This window comes from Pinus tabuliformis, chromosome 9 (genome assembly GCF_031772625.1).
Source record: "Pinus tabuliformis cultivar Carrire ecotype Pingquan chromosome 9, CPIR1, whole genome shotgun sequence".
Lineage (NCBI taxonomy): Eukaryota > Viridiplantae > Streptophyta > Pinopsida > Pinales > Pinaceae > Pinus > Pinus tabuliformis.
The window spans coordinates 1,599,793,885-1,599,817,147 of NC_142307.1; the positions used below are offsets into that span (position 1 = coordinate 1,599,793,885).

The 23,263-nt window shown below is 37.0% G+C and overlaps 1 pseudogene; it reads right to left on the bottom strand.

Moving 5' to 3' along the window:
* Positions 1-1,611: 1,611 nt before the first annotated feature.
* Positions 1,612-11,190, bottom strand: LOC149154881 (3-hydroxy-3-methylglutaryl coenzyme A reductase 1-like; annotated as a pseudogene).
* Positions 11,191-23,263: the final 12,073 nt, after the last annotated feature.

Sequence of the window (23,263 nt, forward strand, 5' to 3'; positions counted from 1 at the left end):
GCAATCAAATAGTGATAATAGGAATGCGAATGGAGTAGAACAAAAGAAGCAAACTTCTTACCTGGGTCACTTAGTTGCTCAAGTTTTCCTGAAAGAGTCTAGCTGCGCACCATTTTTTAGTATTTAATATGAATCATTTTTAGAAAGAAATTAGACATCTATGTCATCAAAATCACTATATTTTTAGAAAGAAATCAGATATCTATGTCATCAAAATCACTATCTTGTCATAGTCACTTCCTTACAATGAGCACCATTTTTGAGTACTCAATATGAATTATTTTTGGCCATAAAAATCTCCACCCTGTTATCTTTTCTTTACTGGCCATGGGAAGAAAATAAATCAAATTTATGTTATCTTTGGCATATATAAATTTGATGTAGGATTAAACTTGAAATTGAAGTATTTTATATATGATTAACATTGTTATTTTGTTAATGTAAATATGATTTTATTATTTTTAAATGTAATTTGACAACATCTCACTCATATAAGGTTGTAGAAGGCATCTAAATGCAACAAAAAAATCAATGTTGGCCATAAATAAAATACTTCAATTCTTGACTTAAATTTACATCAACTTTATATAGAAATAAAATAATTGAGAGTAAAAATTAATAATTAGGTTGAGAGACACTCTACATGCCAATATGAAACAAATATTGCAGTTTCCACAAAATGAAATATTAGATCAAAATACTAATACTAATAATAATAAATAATATAAGCTTAATTAAAAAAATAATAAAATGTAAGTAATAGAAATAATAGATTGACTAATTGAATTGATTATATTGGAATTTTATTTTTATTAGTAAAATTATAAACAAAATTTTATCATTATAAATAAAGCAAAATAAATTAGCATTCATTTGACTAAATAAATTAAAATAATGATTTATATTTGTAATGATAAATTAATATAGATTTATCTTAATTTCTGATCAACCAAGTTTCAATAAGAATGAATAATAAATATCTTGATGTGTAATTTTTTTTTAAATTTTTAAAAAATAAAATATCGCATTTTTCTTAATACTCAATAGATAAGAACATGAGATAAATCTATACTCACAATTAAAATCATTAAAGAAAAATATAATAAATTAAATTAAAGTAAAAAGAAAAAGAAAAGAAACCAAACTAAACCATTAGAACGATCAATGAATGAATAATATAATAAATAGATATATTTTTTTTTAAATTAAGAGAAAAAGAAAAAAAAAAAAAAAAAGAGAGTAAGAGGATATGTCAATAGGCCCTTGAGTATGCTTCAAAACTGTTTTTGGAGTATTTTCTAAAATTGCTTTTGCTTGGAATAGGATAACTGCCCAAAATCCAGAGCCATCTTGTAGGGTGAAAGTTTGCTCCATTAAGGATCACTAAAAGGTTATTCCAGGTGGCCTTGTCTTCTTTGAATAAAAGTGATAAGTCAGCTTGCATTCACTAATAACAGCCAAATTAACTAATAACAATTAAATTAAGATAAATTTCCCCACTCTATAAATGTAAAAAAAAAAAAAAAATACATTTGGATAGTCGCCCTGCATTAATTTTTAAGGTAATTAAATTGTCTTCCGTAAAACCAGGAGAATAAGCACACGCCAGAAATTTTTTTAACAACCAATAAAATATTTTCAACTTCGGAAAGAGAGAGTTTTTCGTATTTCACGATACTGCATAATCAGACGCCATAGCATTCAGTAATCAACTTTTAATTATTTTGATCATGGAACAACCGGAAAGAACTCTTAATTTCCATCGTTGCATGGTATTTTCAGATCGACTGTGAAGGGGCAGGGATGGAATCTTTGCATACATGCTAATCTCTGACAGACAGGCAACCCTGAAAATGAAATGAATAAAATATGAAGAAATGTGGTGAGTTTGTTGGATTGGCTTTGCATAGATTAAGAGTATGCAGATGTCACTGATTACATGGTGGGGTGGTTGTTGTTTTGCTTTCTTTGTCTGAACTTCTATTGTACTTCATATGGCTCTTCACCAGCTGACCCGCAGCCAAAGCAGACATGAGAGACAGCTCTCCAGCCAAAACTGCCCCTGCCACAATTCTTGCCAGCGTCTGAGCATTCGCCCCAGGAGATTCCACGTTAGTTCCTTTCACTCCAAGCATATTCAGGCAAGCAGCTTGCGAAGCCAACTGTGTCCCGCCTCCTACTGTTCCCACCTGCAACCAAGCAGAGAAATTACAAATTAAATCAGCCCAAATTAAAATAGACATTCTGACGCAAAGAAAGTATTAAAAAAACATTACTGAGTGTAATTTTTCTTACCTCAATACAAGGCATTGTGACTGAAACATGCAGATCCTTGCCAGATGCCTCCATCATTGTAATGCAATGAGAGATCTCAATGTTCTCGGCAGGATCTTGTCCCGTTGCGATAAATACAGCAGATACAATATTGAATGCATGGGCATTGAAGCTAGTTTGCCATAGCTCATAGCATTTGCAATATCTTCATCCTCATTATCCCCCAACGATGATGTTAATATCACTCCATTTGATCCAGGTGGATGTTGGTGGCCACCCACCTATCCCATTTGGACCCCCACAGCTGTCTCTTTCAGTTTTTCAGTTTCCTTAATTATAGCACAGTTTACTATTTTTAGCAGTTTTTCGGGTCCTAAACTTCCGGAGCCGTTTTGAGGCCCTAAACGACGTTTTTTGGGAAAACCACCGCCAGCGATTTCTTTTGAAAAAAAATCATCTTTTCCGTCGTAGTCCTCGGAGAGATATTTCCAACGGGCTATCATGCGCTTCAAACGGAGATAATACGACCAATTCGCGACCCTGGGAAGTTGGCTGTCCAACTCACCCCAAAACGGGGCCCACAATTTGGCGTTTCATCTTCTAGGGTTAGGTTTTCGAATGTGAAGGGTTTTTTTCCATTGTTTATCAATAATAAATAGGCCTTCGAGCCTCATTGTAAACACAGTTCGAAACAGTTTAGAGGCATGTAGCCGACACATATCTTCTCAGAGATAAGCTACCATTGCCCTAGCTGGGTTATTTCTATTTGTAAGCATATTTCAGTATTCTCCATTAATGAAATGAAGTATTATTTCCGCTGCATCTCTGTTTTTATGGTTATCGCATCTCTGTATATATGGTTATCTCTGTAATCTATTGCGTTCCTGCTTAAATCCGGATCACCATTCCCCTTTAGTTGTTGTTTCACTTGAGGCGGAGGAGGTCGGTAAGGCTTCATAATAGGAACACACAATTCTTCATTAGAATTTGGTTGCAAAAAGGGAAGAGGGCTCATCAGGAGATCTTCCACCTCCTCCTTCCACAGCTAATCAAACTCCTCATCACAAGTAGTTGACCCCTCACCGCCATTTTCCTTGGAGGTGGTGATAAAATTCTAGAAATAATCAATGGCAAAGAATCCGCTCAAGTATATGAAGAAGGCAAGTTGAGCGACAATGGCCAACATCTCCCCAAGGCTCATCACATGAAAAGAGGCGTCAAAGTTGTTATCTTCTCCCTCCATCTCCTCATGACAAAATAGGAGGGAGCGAAAAACATGACAAAGAGCACCTTATTCATCATTCCCATGGGCAGTAGCAAAGCATCAGATGACTTTTGCTTTGATTTGGTATAACTATTACCATTCATGAACTTTTTTGCAGGCCCAACTCTAACAAGTTTAGTAGTATCCTAAGTCAATGCATCAATGGAACAATCCATTTCATCTCCAATTTTTTTCTAATTTCTATGCCCATCTTTTCTTTCGCTAAAACCATAGTATCCATTACACTAAAGTAAAAATTCTCGATCGAGCTATTCAAACATTGGGTCGAGCTCTCCAATATCCAATACTCTTGGTCAAGCTATTAAAACACTCTCAGTCAAGGTCTAAAATGTCTTGCAGTCTGTGAAAATGTTGCACATACACCACCAACGAGAAATTTAATAGGAAAAAATAGCTCGATCAATCCATAATGCATGGGCATTAAATAAATACAATAGAGACAATATTAGATGCATGGGTATTGAAGGCCTCCATGGCACTAGCCACTGCAGATCCAATTAAGTTCTTAAGCATGTTTAGTTCTAACAAACCTGGAATAGCGGTCTTCAAGACCTTGCTAACAACTACCTTGATAATGACAACCTTACACATTACTGATTTCCCACACCGTTCAATCCAATTCACAATTGTGGGTTTCTTGTCTGCACATAAATTGCGCAAAAAATACCCGATGAATAGCCAAAACAAATTTCATTAAACAAAAAAATGGAAAAAAAGGCAATAACAAAAAGTGTTGTGAACTACGAGTCCATAGAACCAGTGGAAATAGGGATGACCCAAAACTCGAATTTCAATCAGAATCATTGAGACTTGCATGGCCTAGAGAGACTTTCCAGAAACAATTATAACATCCATACAAGAAACTCCTTCTGAAGGAAATCTAAAACATTCTACATGCCCTTGGACACCATATTCATCCCCATGGCATCTCTAGTGGAACAACAAAACCTCATGTTGTAATTGCTTCTTACAATTGCTCACTTGATTCATTGGTGTTGTTATTATATTCATAAGAACATCAGATCAACGAGAAAGAGTCAATTTATATTACTCACAAAATGGTTACTTTCTCGTATACAACAATATGATTCTCTTGAATAATTGATAGATTAAGCATATATAGCATTAAGGGATTTTGGATTGATAAAACTACTAGAGTGTATACGCATGTTATCCAAAATAACAAAAAATAAATCTAATCACCATACCTATTGAATATTAGATACAAGATTTTTTAGTTATTGGGATGTTCCAAGTAAAAGTTGAGTTGTGCAACTCTCCTAGATGTGGGGAATTGAATGACAGTATCCCTAGTCATGCCATTTCTAAGAATAACACTTGTAGCACCACCAAAAAAAGAATGGCCTTACAACCTCTGTTGGTGCTCGCCACCAAGTAACCCTCGGTAGTGGCCATGTGAACCATGTTTTCAAAGCCATTGAGAATAAGAGGTTGTCCAACACCCACATGAATCCACACATACCCAATAAGTAGTTCATAATATTGGCCAAGGATGGATCCATAATCAAATCCATCCAAGGGAATCTCATCTACACATCTCCTAGTTTCCATCTCCAAAGCCCTTCTTCTCACCGAAGCAACTCTCCTACAGTCTCCCCCAAGAGTCGATTCCAGGGAATAAGAAGCCACTTTGCCACAACTCACAACAACTACAATATCTATAGAAAATCTCTGATAAGTTAACCTGATAATGCAATATAAATCAAAGCAGAATACTATAACCTACTTCTACTATCATTTTTTGGAAGCTTAAAGATCGAGTTGAACAATATAACCAGAAGAAAAAGAATCAATGGCACAATACACATGAAAATACTTTGTGGAAAGTCTTAGATAAAAACCCCACACTATTGTATTATCATACATGGTGGAAATACATAGGAATTATACAAAGCCTTAGCTCTCGCAGCTAGCCATCTCTCCGTACAATCCTCACAGATGCTCACAGACAATCTTGGCTTCTCTTCATCCTTCCTCTCTGACCTCCAAGCTCCTATTTCCTTGCGTTGTTCCTTGTGGATGATTAGCCTATTACCAAGTGGAAAAACAAGCCTTCAAAACTATGCAATCCTCAAGGATGAATCCTTGACTACATGCATGAGTTTTCTCCATGAGAAAACACATGCAACTGATAGTACACTATCCTTGAACATTATTCTCAATTGGGTCTTTCTCAGAATAGACATGCATGAGTTTCTGATGAGGGAATCTTCAGTTAACTGGAGTAGCACTAGTTAAGTGCATTAATGCATCAACTGAATGTTAACTCACTATTAGTTGCTCAAACAGTTTGGAACTAATTTAACTAGACTTAACTCAGTAAACTTAGTTAACTAATTACAACTCAAATATAACTCAATATTATCTCCTTAATTTAAGGGGTAACTCTTGCATGACTTCAGAAAGACTTCTAACTTGAATTTCTCCAACCAATTAATTTAACATAACTTAATTAATTATTTCCAAGTAGTTAAGACTAAATTCGATTTTAATTCATAATTTAATTCAAGGACAAATTAAATTGGAATATTCTTGTTGCCATATTTCAACACTCCCTCTCAACAAGAAAGGGATTATCTGCCACCCTGATCCTGTCTCTATGGAACTCGAATTTACACTTTGACAATACCTTTGTCAAAATGTCAACATCTTGTTCCTCTATCGAAATATACTACAGCAATATGATCCTCCTTGCTACACAGTCATTGAGATGATGATATCGGATGTCGATGTGCTTGGACCTATCATGAAATACTAGATTCTCAGATAGTTTGATACAACTCTAGTTATCACAATAGATCATAGTTGGATCCATCCTCTGATCAAACAAACCAACTAGGATTTTCCGCTTCCAGATGGCCTCACATGCTACCTGACTTGCAGCCATGTATTTTTCCTCGGTTGAGTTGAGTGCAACCGACCTCTGTTTCATGTTGTACCAAGAAACTACCACTGACCCAAGGTTGAAAATCCCTCCTGATGTGCTCTTCCGATCTGATGGACTCCCTGCCCAATATGCATCAGTGAAGCCCTGTAGCTTCACTCCCTCTATCCGTCTGTACCATAATCCATACTGAGATGTGCCTCTGAGGTATCTCAATACATGCTTTGCCACCTTCCAAAACATCTTGGTAGGCTAAACCATCGCTTGACTCAGCTGGTTCACCGCATAGCACAAATCTATTCCTGTGTTTATTAAGTACATCAATGAACCCACAAGCTGCCTGTACACAGTAGCCTCTACCACTTCTCTTGAAGTAGCAACCTCCTTCCTCTAGTTACCTGCTAGAGGAGTCTGCATGGGCTTGCACTTCTCCATGTGGAATCTCCTGAGTATCTCATTAGCATACTTGCCCTGAGACACAAACAACTCCCCATCCTTCTGCCACACTTCCATGCGAAGGAAGTAATACACGAGACACATGTCTTTCATCTCGAATTCTCTTGCAAGGTCCTCCTTGCAAGACACGATCAACTAATCCTTGCAAGACACGATCAACTAATCATCACTATTCAATATAAGATCATCAACATAAAGTACGATGATCAACAACTTACCTTTCACCATGATGTGGTACAAGTTCGCATCCGCTTCACTCTTTGTGAAGCCCAACCTGGTGAAGTAGTTGTCTATCCTGGTGTACCAAGCACGAGATGCTTGCTTCATCCCGTACAATGCTCTCTTGAGTCGGCACACATGTGACTCACGATCGAAGGTCTCGAAACCTTCCGGCTACTCTTTGTACACCTCTTCCTCAATTTGGCCATTCAAGAATGCAGTCTTCACATCCATCTGATGGATCTTCCAACCCATCTATGTTGATAGTGCCAACATAGATCTGATAGATGAGTACCTTGCGACAGGAGAAAAAGTCTCATCATAGTCAATCCCCTCAACCTTTGAAAAGCCATGGGAAATAACTCTTGCCTTATTCTTCTCCACACTACCACCTGTAGTTTGCTTTACCTTGTAAAGCCAACAGGAACTCACAACTGACTTGTTCTCCGGTCTGGGAACCATGTCCCAAACACTGTTATGAATTATGGAGTCATACTCCTCCACCATAGCATCAACCTAAATTTGTTGCTGCACTTCTTCCTTAAAGGAAGATGGCTCGGTCTCAACACATTCCCCAGCAAGGGCCATGTATCTAGTGTACTCTTAGGTAACCTCCTCTGTTTGCGCTGAGAAGATGGTGCTCCCACATTGTCTCTCGCATCCTCCAACAATTTGTCAGCTTCTCTTATGTGCTTCCATCCATCTCTGGAAGACTCTTCTTGAGTGCATGCCTCCACTCCTGGAACCTTTGCATGTAGCTACTCTACATCAGTCTGAGGCTCCTCCTCCTTAGGAACCAACAGTTCCTCCACAACCTGTAGTTGGAGCTCCCTCTAAAGGGAAACTCACATGGCCTTCTACTCATCAAACTTGAGATCTCTGTGAACCACTATCCTCTGACTGGTAGGCAAGTACACCCGATAGTTGTGAGGTGTATCAGTGTACCCCACAAATATCCCCAACTTTGTTTTCGGCTCAAGCTTCTTCTGTGCATCCTTTGTCACATGGAAATATACTGATGAGCCAAAGATCCTGAAGTGACCCACATCTAGATTCTTACTGAAGAAAGCTTCCTCTAGTGTCTTCATCCCAACTATGTAATGCAGGCTTCTATTCTGCAAATAGACTGCTGTGTTGCATGCCTTAGCCCACAAGTGAAGTGGTAGGCCTTGGTCATGCAGCATTTTTGGTGCTGCCCCTACAATAGTTTTGTTCTTCCTCTTGACCACCCCATTCTGCTGTGGGTTATGAGGTGCTGTCAACTCTTGTTTTATTCCTTCTGCTGGACAAAAGTCCTTAAACTCTTGAGAGACATATTCTCCACCATTGTTGCTTCTCAAGGCCTTGATCTTCTTCCCTGACTCTTTCTCGACCAAAGCTTTGAACTCACAAAACTTTGTGAAAGTTTGGTCCTTCTTCTGCATGAAATAAATCCAGCATTTAAGAGAATAGTCATCAATGAAAATCACATAATACCGTTTCTTCGTTGTGGATGTCGTCGAGAATGGTCCACACAAATCAGTATGAACTCGCTCTAAGATAGCCTCTACTCAACCTTCATGATCATGAAAGGAAGACTTGGTGTACTTTCTCAAGGTACAACCTTTGCATGTGTCAACTTGCTCAAGTTTACCTTTGGGAAGTCCTATACATATCTGGTGCATTATCTTCAAAGCCCCATGATGCAAATGGCCCAACCGCTTGGGCCACAACTTGCCAATGTCTTGGCTTTGCACCAATTCTGCTTTTGTACTCAATGTTGCACAATCATCTACCTTTATTTTATAAATATTCTTCACCTGAATCCTTATCCTCTTGGTCTGACCCATGGCTATGTGTCTTAGAAACGCCTTTCCTTTACTGAAGACAACATCATAGCATTTTTCCTCCAACATTGCGACCGATACCAAGTTCTTCTTCTGTCCAGGCACATACATCACATCTGTCAAGGTGAGAGGAGCTCCATGCTCCCACTGAAAAGCAACCGTGCCCACTCCTGAAACACTATACCTTCCATCGTCACCCATCTTTATGCGCATCTTGAGGTCTTTCTCCTCTAAGGCACTGAATAATTTTTTATCACCGGTCATGTGGAATGAGGCTATATTTTCAAGATACCAGACACAACCCATCATCGATGACACCATGCATGCAATGAGGGTAACGTCCTGGTAGCTATTCCAACTCTTTGGAAGGCCAAGGAGAGCGAGGCTTACCATATCATCATCGGCAGTAGTTATTCCCACACTGCCAAGCTCATCTCCGCAAGTGGTGAGCTTGTTCAAGTATGTGGAAATAGTATCGCCCTTCTCCATCTTGATTCTTCAAAGCTTATCCTTGAGCGCCAATTTCCTCTGGTCACTACTGTTCTGGTAGAGGTCCTTCAATGTCTTCCACATTGAAAATGGAGTATCCTTCCCATGGAGACTCGAGACAATATGGTCTCAAACTCCCTCAAGGATGATCTGTCTCACCTTAGCCACACACTTATTCCACTCAGCCAACTCTTGTGCATTAGTTGAAGCTGGCTTTGGTATTTCTTGATCAGTGAATTCCTTTAAGCCATTGCCTTCCAATACAACATTCGTTCTATCTTTCCATGCTATGTAATTCGAGCTACCTTCCAAGGCATACTCGAGTCTCAAGCCATAGAATGCCATTGGCCAACCTTGAACTATGATATGAATTCGATTTGCACTTGCAACCCCGAACTTCAAACTTCGAATTCTCTTCTTAGTATACTATTCACAACTCTAATACCATGTAGAAAATATGTGATAGGTTAACCCGATAATGCAATATAAATCAAATCAGAACACTATAACCTACTTCTACTATCAGTTTGCGGAAGCTTAAAAATCAAGCTGAACAATATAACCAGAAGAAGAAGAATCAATGGCACAATACACATGAAAATACTTTGGGGAAAGTCTCAGATAAAAACCCCACACTATTGTATTATCATACATGGTGGAAATACATAGGAATTATACAAAGCCTTAGCTCTCATAGCTTGCCAGCTCTCAGTACAATCCTCAGATGCTCACAAACAATCTTGGCTTCTCTCCAGCCTTCCTCTCTACCCTCCAAGCTCCTATTTCCTTGTGATGTTCTTTTTGGATGATTAGCCTATTACCAAGTGGAAAAACAAGCCTTCAAAACTGTGCAATCCTCAAGGATGAATCCTTGACTGCATGCATGAGTTTTCTCCATGATAAAACACATACAATTGATAGTAAAATGTCCTTGAACATTAATCTCAATTGGGTCTTTCTCAGAATAGACATGCATGAGTTTCTGATGAGGGAATCTTCAGTTAACTTGAGTAGCACTAGTTGAGTGCATTAATGCATCAACTGACTGTTAACTCACCATTGGTTCCTCAAACAGTTTGGAACTAATTTAACTGGACTTAACTCAGTAAACTGAGTTAACTAATTACAACTCAAATATAGCTCAATCTTATCTCCTTAATTTAAGGGATAACTCTTGCATGACTTCAGAAAGAATTTTAACTTGAATTTCTCCAACTAATTAATTTAAAATACATTAATCAATTATTTCCAAGTAGCTGTTAAGACTAAATTCGATTTTAATTCACAATTTAATTCAAGGACAAATTAAATTAGAATATTCCTGTTGCCATATTTCAACAATATCTTCATCCTCATTATCACCCAACGATGATCTTAATATCTCTCCATCCCCCTTTTGGTTGTTGTTGCACTTTAGAAGGAGGAGACTGGTAAGGCTTCATAACATCAACACCCAATTCTTCATTAGAAATTAGTTGCAGATAGGGAATAGGGCTCATGGGCTCATCCACCTCCTCCTTCCTCACCTTATCAAACTCCTCATCCCAAATAGCTGAACCCTCACTGTCATTGGTCTTGGAGGTGGTGATAAAATTCTGGACATAATCAATGCCAAAAAATATGATTAAGTATATGAAGGAGGCAAGTTGAGAAACAATGGCCAGCGTCTCCCCAAGTTGAGCAACAATGGCTAGCATCTCCCCAATGGCATAGAAGTTGTCCTCTTCTCCCTCCATCTCCTCATGAGAAAATAGGAGGCACTGAAAAACATGATAAAGAACACCTTCTTTATCATTCCCATGGGCAGTAGCAAAGCATCAGATGGCTTTGGGTTTGATTTGGTATAACTATTACCATTCATGAACTTGTTTGCAGGTCTAACTCCAACAAGTTTAACAGTTGCACATGTGGATGCATCAATGCAAAATTCATTTCATCTCCATTATTTTTTCTATTTTCTATGCCCATGTTTACTTTCGTTGAAACCATAGTATCCATTACAGTTAAGTGAGAAATAGGGAAGAAGCAACAACAAAACATTTTTGTTTTGAACAAAGAAAGATGATCAATATATGCACTCTTCCCTAACTCTCTAGACTCAGAAATGGGAGCGAGGTGGGTAATGTTTATAATCCCAATGCCATAGGAGCAAGGTGGGTAATGTTTATAATCCCAATGCCATATTTAATTATAAGTAGATATCTAGATAAATTATGATAATATTATTTTTTTCACTTGACTTATTAAATTTAGGTCCTATATTTCTGCATTATGGTCAATTGATTGATTCTCCTCTTAATCTATTAAGTTGTTCTCCTCTTAACTATTCCAACCTGCAACAATAAACGTTTTCTACAGTTCAATGTTTTGTGTGGATTTCATGGCTTCCTGTGACATTTTGTGCGTTTATACTATATAGGTTTTCTTGGGAAAAAAACCTATAAGAAGAGTAATAGTAAATGACTTGAACAAATATCAATCAATATGGAAAACTGAAATAAATATTGTTACGCTTCAATCAGTATGAACAGAGATCAATCACTATGAAAAATTGAAATAAATATTGTGATAAATAACCTATTTATATTGTGCAAAAACTAAAATAAATAACCTGAATATAATGTGCACTCTCTCTCATGGTATGTTTCCAGGGTCAATAATAGTTTCAATGTTTAAAATCCAAATTCAACAAAGGTTGAAGTTATTTTATAGTTATTTGCTATTGAATTTGATTTATAACAAGAATTAATATGGATTGTGATCTCTCAAATTTGAATATATGTTCTCGATTGATTTTGATGTGATCTAATAACTAGGAATTCTTTATGATTGACCCTTGTGCTTTGATCTGTTTAATGGATAATTTAATGGGTTGGGTGTCATTTATTGAATTTAGTGGGTCAAATTTTTGAATAACCCAACATTTATGGCTAATATCTATCAACTTTGTATATTGTAGGTAGGAATGTGCTTTGGGATACTTAGCTCCAATTCAGTTCAGTGGGAGTTGAAGTGATAGGTAACTTGTATTGGTAGATTAGACCATTTTGGGATAATTTATAGTTTTATTTGTTTTTTCCTTGGGACAAGATGTTTTGTACTATTAATATTAAAAAGAGAATTTATGGAAAGTTGTAGGACTAGTCAACATATGAACAAATTTTGAACATAATTTAAAATATATTTGCACTTAATGTTATTTATTTTTATTTAAATATTAGTAATATATCGAGTGGTTTGTGAGACCAATGCTATGACAATCACTGGTCCCTTCAAACAATAGACATCTCTCCCCTAACTTGTAAGAGATAAATAGAAAATTGTCATTTAACCAATTGAGCAGGAAAAACCATTATGGGGAATGAGATATTCAATCAATAAGTTGTATGTATATTTCCTCTCGACATATCAATGCCCATTACTCTACACTTCCTAGGGTTTTCTCATGGAATATAATGTGATTTAATTAAATTGTAAACTTACTGCATCACAAGGGCATAACTAAGGCTACACCACTCGGTGCGCGCAGGATTCAATCCTAAGTTTTGCAACCATTCACACCAATCCGTTTTCCCACTATGAATTTTCACATTTGTTTACTGATTAATTTTCACATTTATTTACTGATTAATGGCTAAAATCACATTTATTTACTGATTAATGGCTAAAATCATATTTTTTCAGTGTAAAAAATATGTGGAAAAATATTGTAAGATGGTATAGTGATTGTAAATGAGTGTAATTATTTAAATGTGAATTAATTATAATGCCGTGAAATAATTGTAAATGAACTTAAACATTTAAGTATTAAATCAATTAAAAAATAATAAAAATAAAAATAATTAATATTATAAGTTTGTTTTATTAATGGACCCTTATTTTGTTGTTTTATAAGACATCGAAGTATCTGCACAACCGGGGATGGTTAGATTGTTGGATTTTTCTATATGTGAAGACAAAATAGCGACATTTCTCAAACGAAGCGACATATAACGAGCCTTAATTAAATTGAGCGACAGTTCAACTGGTGAGACGTTTTTCGGCGCGGTACTCGGCTGAAAAGTGCAGAGGCGTTCAAAGGAAATATTACCAATGCGTTTTCGTTTTTTTTTAATGGTTTTAAATAAAATTAATAGGGAGATATATTTAAAAAAACACACTTTTAATAATTAAATTACTTTGTAAATATTTAATCTAATCAACTTAAGATATTTTATAATTTGAAAATGTAGTTTTTGCTTCAAATTGTGTGAGTGGATAATGCAAATTTAAAATTCAATAGTATTAAATCCATCATATAATTATAGGCTTAATGGTTAAGAAGAGATTATTTGTGATATTGAATATGGGATTAGGGGTTTACTCGATAACACTAAGGATATTGTTAGACAACATTATGTTGTGATTTTAAGAAAGGCAAAAACTCCCAAGAACAATATTAGACAGCAAAAGTTTGATGCCCTTAAATCTTTGAACAAGAATCATGACATCGTTGTTCTCAAAAGCAAACAAAGGTGGGGTTGTAGTTATCCTTGATAAGGAGGATTACCAGAGAAAGATGTTAGATCACCTTTGTAACAGCGGGAGCTATAGGAAACTTAATAAGGATCTCTTAAAGAAGATCTCCAGAACAATTGCTCTTGCTATAAAATCCAGCAACATTGTTGGTTCATTTACCCATAAACTCATCAAGAGTAGCCCTATCACTTCTAGGATCTATGGGCTTCCCAATATCCATAAGGAGGGAGCTCCATTGAGGCCAATTGTCAACACTTTAGGAGGGCCAACATATCTTCTAGCAAAACATTTAGCCCAAAAGTTAAAACCCCTTGTTGGCCTTGTTGTCCTCTGAGATAATTCTAGGTTAATTAATCATGCCAGAGCATCTAAAATGTTTTGTTGTTTTAAGGTTTTTTGGATGACCAATGTTATGAACAGTTAAAGACAGGTGCTTAAACCTTAACAATGTTGAATATAATGAAAGGGTTGATTCTTTGTCTCTAAACAATAAATTGATTTATAATTGCATGAATAGCAGAGTTGAAAAAGTTATAACTCACTAAATATTCAAACTGAGTATTTAGCTAATTATAAGAGACAGAATGTAGGTAAACGATGTTTACAACCCAAACAAAATGTATTTAATTCTATGAAGATGGGTGTGACAATTTATAAATGTAGAGGAGTTTATAATAATAGACAGTCTTATAAACTAATCTCTAATATTAATTATAACTTCACAGGGGATTTAAGATAGACTGATATTCAATTTAATGTTACCCATAGTTCTTCATTAAAACTTAAATACATGAAGAATAACATAATGAAATGAAAACATGAGAAATATTCACAAGGAGACAAACTGTTTGAGGCAAATCCATAATCCTTTCATTAATTCGAAGCAAATCTCCAGTTTGATTACAATTCTGCTTTGAAAATCTCATCCAAGTGTTCAATCATTAATAACTCGAATCAGGTCTTATTTATACAAAAATACTTGATTTTCTATAAACATCCTTAACAAATTACAAAAATAGGAATCCAAAAAAAAACTGTTGAGTTGTTGGCACTGTATTCAAGGAATTTATTGATGATCTGGGTCCAAAATGTGTTGCCTCGCTGTTTGTCAGTTGGAGGTAAAAGTTACTCAATGATTTCACATAAGTGATCCCATCTTTCTTCACTTGGTATAGAAAGATTAATTAATTTTCTATAAACTTCATCCACCTTTGTATACTTTTTAAAAGTAGGCTTATTGACAAAGATATGTTTAATTTCATGCTTGAGCATTAGATCAAAGATTAAAGCCTCTAAGAAAGCCTTCCTTATAAGGTGACCTTTGATATCTGCAAATTTGGCTTTGTCCGCTGCAATTGTATAAATCTTTTTGCAATATTCCTCCAAACTGATCAATCTATTATTTCGTGCTACTAGTCCTCGTAATCCTCTTTAATTAAGCAAGTTGAACTTAAAATAAAATCTCTGGGCAACAGTGCTCAGAGTCTGGCACTTTGTATCTAACTGAGTCATAAGATTCTTCTTTTGCAAAACTTTCTTAATCTCTAAAATGATTTATGTTTTGTCTACAATATGAATCCCTTCTAATTCAGCTCTCGTTTTTGAATTCAAAATTTTAATCATATCTGTGGCTTAATCTGGCTTTTGTTTAAGTGTTGATCTAACTTCTTCAATAGTTGTCTGGAATTTAGTAATAAGCTCTTCCTATTCAAAAATCATTTGTATTGAGGGCCAAACTTCAGTTATTGCTTGAATTATATCTGCCCAAATGTTTTCCTTGGCTTGGGCTAAGGTCTAAGTCATCAATGACTAATTTTCCAACTCTTCAATCTTCCTGGTCAGTCTGTCGGTCTTCTGCATCTCTTCTAAATAAAGAGTGTCGTTGTTTATTTTTTGTGCCTCCAGATTTTTCAATTGTTTTCAAAGTTTTCCATTTTCCTTTCTCTAGAGAGACAATTCCTGTATGACTTTATTTAGATCACCTATTGTTGATGTAGAATCTGTTGTTGTTGATGTTGATTCTCATGCTGACCCTGCAACTGTGATGGGTATAGTTGTGATTGGAGCTATGGCCACTTGTGTAGACACTTCCTTTTCCTTGAACAAGCTTTCTATCTGCTCCTCCATATTCTTTATTTGTATATTCTGCTCAACGATTGGTTCGATCATTTGTTCTTTATGTTGCTCGCTTTCTTCTATCTCCTTGGTTTGAGGATCCTCTATAGAAAGTAACTTGAGCTCCTTCCTAAGCATTGTAATGTCTGCATTATTTTTCTTGATGATTTCCTCTACAACTTTAACATTAGTGGGATCATACCCAATATTGATGATCCAAAAATGGATCCTGGATAAACCTCTAAGTCTAAAAGACTTCATATAAGAGGTGAAATGTGCCAAATGGCACACATCCTTTGTAAACCAAAGGAAAATGAAAGTTGCAGGATGCTCTCAGAAATAGTCTCATTGCAGAGATCTCCTTATTCTAAATCCAACACAACTTGAATGGGTGAAAATGGACTTCAAATGAAGGAGTTATCATAAAAAGAAGTTCCCGTTTGTTCCTTAGAAAAGGAGGCATTTTCTTATTAAATTGGTCTTTAAGGGAGAATATGTTTTTAACGTAAGTTCCTTAAAGAAATCGCATCAACAAACTTTTTCCAATGGAGCAATGGAAATATCACATCGCAATTATTCCAAAGGGAAGGACTTAAAGCGCAGGTATGAAGGAATTGCGATGAGCGATTGTGTTTATTGCATCGCACAAATCCATGGGTAAAGCACCATACCTTATGCCAATGTGACATGCGATGAGCGATTAAAGCAATCAACGATCAGAGGAGCAAAGCGCCAGAACCCAGACCCCTGCGACAATGCCATAGCGATTAGCGATTGTGATATCGGCAATCGGGGCGATCCGGCGATCGGCAATCGGTAATCAGGGGATCAATGGTCCCCAATACACTTGGTCGTTGGGCACTGCGACTCACTACTAGCAATAAAGGCCAGACCTGATAGGGATCATAAGCCCGATTTCATAATTTTTGAAGTACCAAAATTCAGAGTTTTCAATATATTTCCCGTTTAATGGATTCTTGGCCATTGGCCATGCCGCCGAAGTGATTACGATGTGCTATGGAAGGCGGACCCAATATGGATTTTAGGTGTGATTTAATGGACTTTCACGTCCAAATTTCATGCCTGATAGTGTTTTTCCTGTGTATTTTCTTTGTAATGGCCTCCATCCCTTGCGCCATGCTGTAAGTGAGCATTGTGAAACAATGATGCGTTTTGAATAGGAATGCATTATGTAACGCACAGAGCCACAGAGCCACAGAGCCAATGAGCTAGAGGGCCAGTCGAAGAGACACAGAGACATAGGGATGATTGCACAGAGAAGAAGACAGAGGGCTAGCCGAAGAGACACAGAGCCGCCAAAAGAATGATTCCTCGTGATTGCAAGAAGAGGAACATATAGGAAGCCGCAGAGCTGGAAGACTGCTTCAAAAGCCAAAGGGCCACGCAGGGCGAGGAGGGAGACGATTTTGGGAGCCCGCAAAGTTTGAGCTGCAGAAGTTGCAGAGAGCTCCAAAGCCAGAGGGCTAAAAGAAAGGCAATGTTGCGACACAAAGGCGCTGGCAAAAATGTAGTAGCCAGCAATGTTGGACAGAGACCAGAGCCCGAGAGCTCACGTTGTAACATCCCATAGTGACAGAGCTAATAGAGGCAAAGAGAAGCCACTAGAGGTTAGAGGCGAATTGCCCAGGGATGTTTCCTCGGGATGAGGAAGGGACAGAGAGCCCGAATGATCGAGCTACGGAGAGCCACGAGAGTGTGGAAGGCTGGATAGCAAGCGAAGGGACAGGGAGCCTGAGAACTTGAGCACCGAAAAACTAGAGAGCTGAAAGTTGCAGAGGGCCAAGAAGCCAGAGCAGAGAGTTATGACTCATAGCCAGAGCCGAAGAACCAGAGCAAGAGACGAGAGCCATAACCAGAGCTAGAGCGAAAGAGCTAGAGCCAGAGTCAAAGCCGAAAGCTAGAGCCAGAGGTAGAGCCAGAGCCAAGAGCCAAAGCGAAATCCAGAGCCAAAAAGTTGAGAGCTTCAGAGCCAGGGATGAGATGGTAAAGTAAGCCCATCGTGTTCTGTGTAAACCGATGGAGTTGAGTCAAAGACTTGTAAAAGAACTATTGCCATAATCCTAGAGAGCCTAATTGAGTTGACTGGAGCTCACGGAGACATAGCCCAAGAGTTTTGGGTGAACTCCAAATTAATATTGATGTTATGTTTTACTTGCTGCATTATTTATTGTTCTTTATATTTAAAATATCAGCATAAGAAACAGTAATTACAACACTTAACAATAAAAAATAAACACAAATATACACCTATTTCAAGCACATTTTTAATTCTACATTGGTTAATCATGAAGACTTGGTAAAATTTAAAGCTTTGGAAGTGGGAGAGATTCTTGTAAGTTAGACAAGAAGCCTTAAGAGCCCCATTTTCAGATCAGGTGGTATCAGAGCCAAGTTTGGTTAACCCCACCTTCAAAAGAAGGTTATAACAGCATGCTTGATGGACAGAGCAAAGATTGCTTGTCTGAAAGGTGTTTGGGCAGTGAAGGATTGGTTGTCTGATTGATGGAATGCAAGTTGCAGGATTTTACCAAGTTGGTGAATGGAAAAAGCTTGAGTAGAAGACTCACTTTGTTGCTGCAACATTATGTTCATTTCAGCTTCAAAAGTACAGTGTACTTATGTGAAAGTTGAAGGATGAAACATTATATTTCATTTCAGCTTCAAAAGTGCAGTGTGCTTAAGCGGAAGTTGAGGGATGAAATACATGCATGAGCTTGAGATGCATGAACACAGGGATGTCAATGGTTTCCTTGTATTTGAACATGTATGTTCAATTAACTTGCAGGGTTGATTGCTTTGACATGCATGTAATGCAATGTTGACTCACGAGAAGTTAACTTGGTCTCCAAGTTGGAGATGATGATGAAAGTTTCATCTTTTGAAAAAGAGTCCTAATGGCCTTTTTCTACATGCTTGACTTGAAGGGTCATTTGTTTAAAGGCATGATTTGTGGATAATCCTTCTGAGATGAAGTTGAATATTTGGCTTCCATTCGAAATGATTATATGGAGTGAGAATTGGCGATTGTGGAAACTCCAATTTAAACTCCATTCTTTGTTGTTGCTTCAATCTTTTGAACCTGCAAATAAAATTGCTTGTGCACTGATTACAAATCCCTGTGCTCTGATACCATGTGGAGGTTTGACGTTACACCAAAACCCGCAGGTATTGGTAAACATTACAAGCCAGTAACTAGGATCCCCAGGGTGGAAATTACGGATTCTATAGAGGTGTGGTGATTCTTCCAACAAATGGCCAACATCTCCCCAAGACTCATCACATGAAGAAGAGGCATCGAAGTTGTCGTCTTCTCCCTCCATCTCCTCATCAGAAAATAGGAGGCAGTGAAAAACATGATGAAGAACAACTTGTTCGTCATTCCCATAGGTAGTAGCAAAGCATCAGATGGCTTTTGGTTTGATTTGGTATAGCTATTACCGTTCATGAACTTGTTTGCGGACCCAACTCCAACAAGTTTAGCAGTAGCACACGTGGATGCATCAATGGAACAATCCATTTCATCTCCAATTTTTTTTCTAATTTCTGTGTCCATATTTGCTTTCGCAGAAACCATAGTATGCATTATAGTGGAATGAGAATTAGGGAAGGATCTCCGACAATTTTTTTTTGTTTTGAACAAATAAAGCTGAGCAATGTAGGCACTCTTCCCCGACTCTCTACACTCAGAAATAGGGAGCGAGGTGGGTAATATTTATAATCCCAATCGCATAACATCCGCTGCATGTTTAACAGTATTTTCCATTGCAATTTCCGATGTCTGAATCAGACGATATTTCCTGGCCGCCGCTTACGAACGTGTGCGCGGTAGTGGTGTTGACGGAAATTGGCGGGCGCTAGTTTGCAGGAATCCACGGCACGCACACAATTATGGAAATGAGTCGGGTCAGGCCTGGAATTTGACGTCCTGTGGGACGTATTTTTGATTTTAGGACGTATTTGACGGCAGCAAAAAAATCTTCCACGTCAAACCTGACGTGCGATATACTTTTCCAATCCGTCATTTTGACGTCCACTTTCATAAAGAAAACGTAAATATTTATAATATCTGTAACCGGGAGTATGGGTCTGGATTACGTTCACCACCGGGAGTATGGGTCTGATGATGGTACAGTTGAGATTTTCGGAGTTTCTGACCATAAACAATTCCGGTAATAAACCAAACGTCCTTCAATATAAACGGTGACAGAGATGGTGGGATCGAACAGCCCTGGCAACAGGTTCAAGTTTCAACGACTCTGCAATAGGGATAAGGGTTGTCGATTCCGCGTGAGAAGAGTTTTGACATGTGAGCCATCATTTAATAGCGCTTTATCTTGGAATTTCTAATTCGTTGCAACTGCAGGCAAAGGAGAATAATTCGTGGCAATTGCAGCAGGTTCAGACAGGTTAGTGGTAGTTGACAGGCGCATCAGGCGCATCGAAAATTTCACCGCTGCCAAATGGTATTGAATTATTTCCCACTAAACCTGCTATAATGCGTGCTAATTGACAGGAGCCTTGAGGATTTCAATGCCACGAAGAGTCGTGGAATTTGGACAGGTGAGTGCTATATTAATCGCTTTCGTCTTCTATGTTACAACATGCCCAAATCAGCGAAGGGAAGTAAAATTATCAGGACTGAGCAAGGGGACTATCGAAGCTACAACGAGGTCAGTTTTAGTCTCAGAAGGGAATGCATGCATGATGAGTATCCCTTAATATTTTCATTATTTCTCAGCGGAAATATAATAACCCATGATTGAAGCTTCTCTGGTTTAATCAATCATTCACGATATTGAAACTTTCGGAAACCCACAAGAAAATTATTTTCTGCATGTTTCTTTATCAATATACTGTCTGACCTTTTGTGTGTTTCAAGCGTAAGGGAAACGTACTGGGAACAGAAGCAGCCACAAACGAAGTGTTAAGATCCCCATCAACCTTTCTGTAGAGCACTTGGCTTCTCTGGAGGCAACCATGGTTACCTGTATGTATTTTCTCTGTCAACGATCCTTGTTCCAACTTCCAATGTTTCATTGCTGAAAGCCATTAAAGTCGAAATATTTTATATCTCAATCCCCATTTTAAACTGCAGGGGATAAACTGCAGGGGAGCTAGATTCAAACGCGGATGAAACTAGTATCGACACCGACATTGAAACCGTTTTTGAACCGGTATGCATATCCTTGGATTCTTGACCTTTGAAAATTCTTCAAGTTTATGTTTAAGGGAGGATCTATGTATTGAAATATTCCTATTGATAAAAAAATTTGTAGTTTCTCTATAAAGTTTGACTTTTAATGAAGTATAATAACTGTTTATTATTACATAACTTTTCTGTATTTTCTCTAGATGATTTATTTATAGTCCAAGATTTATTTATAATTTCACTAGATAATTTATTTATAGTCCGTGGATTGTAAGTTTTTTGCAAAGATTTTATTGTTTAAATGGCCCCACCATAAATCTGAGCTATAAATATGATAAACTGCAAATCTGTAATTTCAATCTAACAAGAAACATTATAAACAACAGTGATTATCATCGTCCATTTGATGACTTATTATGTGTTGTGGAATAAATTTACAAAAATTATTAAAATAGAATTTTCTGTGACACTCACATATTTAGTTAAAACGTAAAAAGAAGGGTAAAAAAAATACAAAAACGTCATCAAATTTTAATTTGACAGGCAAAAAAAATTTGAAATTCCAGGCCTGAGTCGGGTCAAGCATGAGATATTTTTATTATTCGGTCATAAATGTCATGCGGCCTCGCCCATCCCGCATCCTGTCTTGGAAGGGCATCTTGTCTTGGACCCTTATTTTGTTGTTTTTATAAGACGTCCAAGTTTCTGCACAACCGGGGATTGTTAGATTGTTGGATTTTTCTATATGTGAAGACAAAATAGCGACATTTATCACACGAACCGACATATAACGAGCCTTAATTAAATTGAGCGACAGTTCAACTGGTGAGAGGTTTTTCGGCGTGGTACTCGGCCGAAAAGTGCAGAGGCATTGAAAGGCAATATTACCAATGCGTTTCAGTTTTTTTTAATTGTTTTAAATAAAATTAATAGGGAGATATATTTAAAAAAAAAAACACTTTTAATAATTAAATTACTTTGTAAATATTTAATCTAATCAACTTAAGATATTTTATAATTTGAAAATGTAGTTTTTGCTTCAAATTGTGTGAGTGGATAATGCAAATTTAAAATTCAATGGTATTAAATCTATGATATAATTATAGGATTAATAGTTAAGAAGATATTATTTGTGATATTTAATATGGGACTAGGGGCTTACTCGATAACACTAAGGATATCGTTAGACAACATTATGTTGTGATTTTAAGAAAGGAAAAAACCCCCAAGAACAATATTAGCAAGCAAGAGTTTGATGCCCTTAAATATTTGAACAAGAATCATGACATCGTTGTTCTCAAAAGCAAATAAAGGTGGGGTTGTAGTTATCTAATCAACTTAAGATATTTTATAATTTGAAAATGTAGTTTTTGCTTCAAATTGTGTGAGTGGATAATGCAAATTTAAAATTCAATAGTATTAAATCCATCATATAATTATAGGATTAATGGTTAAGAAGAGATTATTTGTGATATTGAATATGGGATTAGGGGTTTACTCGATAACACTAAGGATATTGTTAGACAACCTTATGTTGTGATTTTAAGAAAGGCAAAAATCCCAAGAACAATATTAGCAAGCAAGAGTTTGATGCCCTTAAATCTTTGAACAAGAATCATGACATCGTTGTTCTTAAAGCAAACAAAGGTGGGGTTGTAGTTGTCCTTGATAAGGAGGATTACCAGAGAAAGATGTTAGATCACCTTTGTAACAACGGGAGCTATAGGAAACTTAATAAGGATCTCTTAAAGAAGATCTCCAGAACAAATTATCTTGCTATAAAATCCAGCAGCATTGTTGTTTCCTTTACCCATAAACTCATCAAGAGTAGCCCTATCACTTCTAGGATCTATGGGCTTCCCAAGATCCATAAGGAGGGAGATCCCCTGAGACCAATTGTCAACATTTTAGGAGGGCCAACATATCTTCTAGCAAAATATTTAGCCCAAAAGTTAAAACCCCTTGTTGGCCTTGTTGTCTTCTAAGATAATTCTAGGTTAATTAAT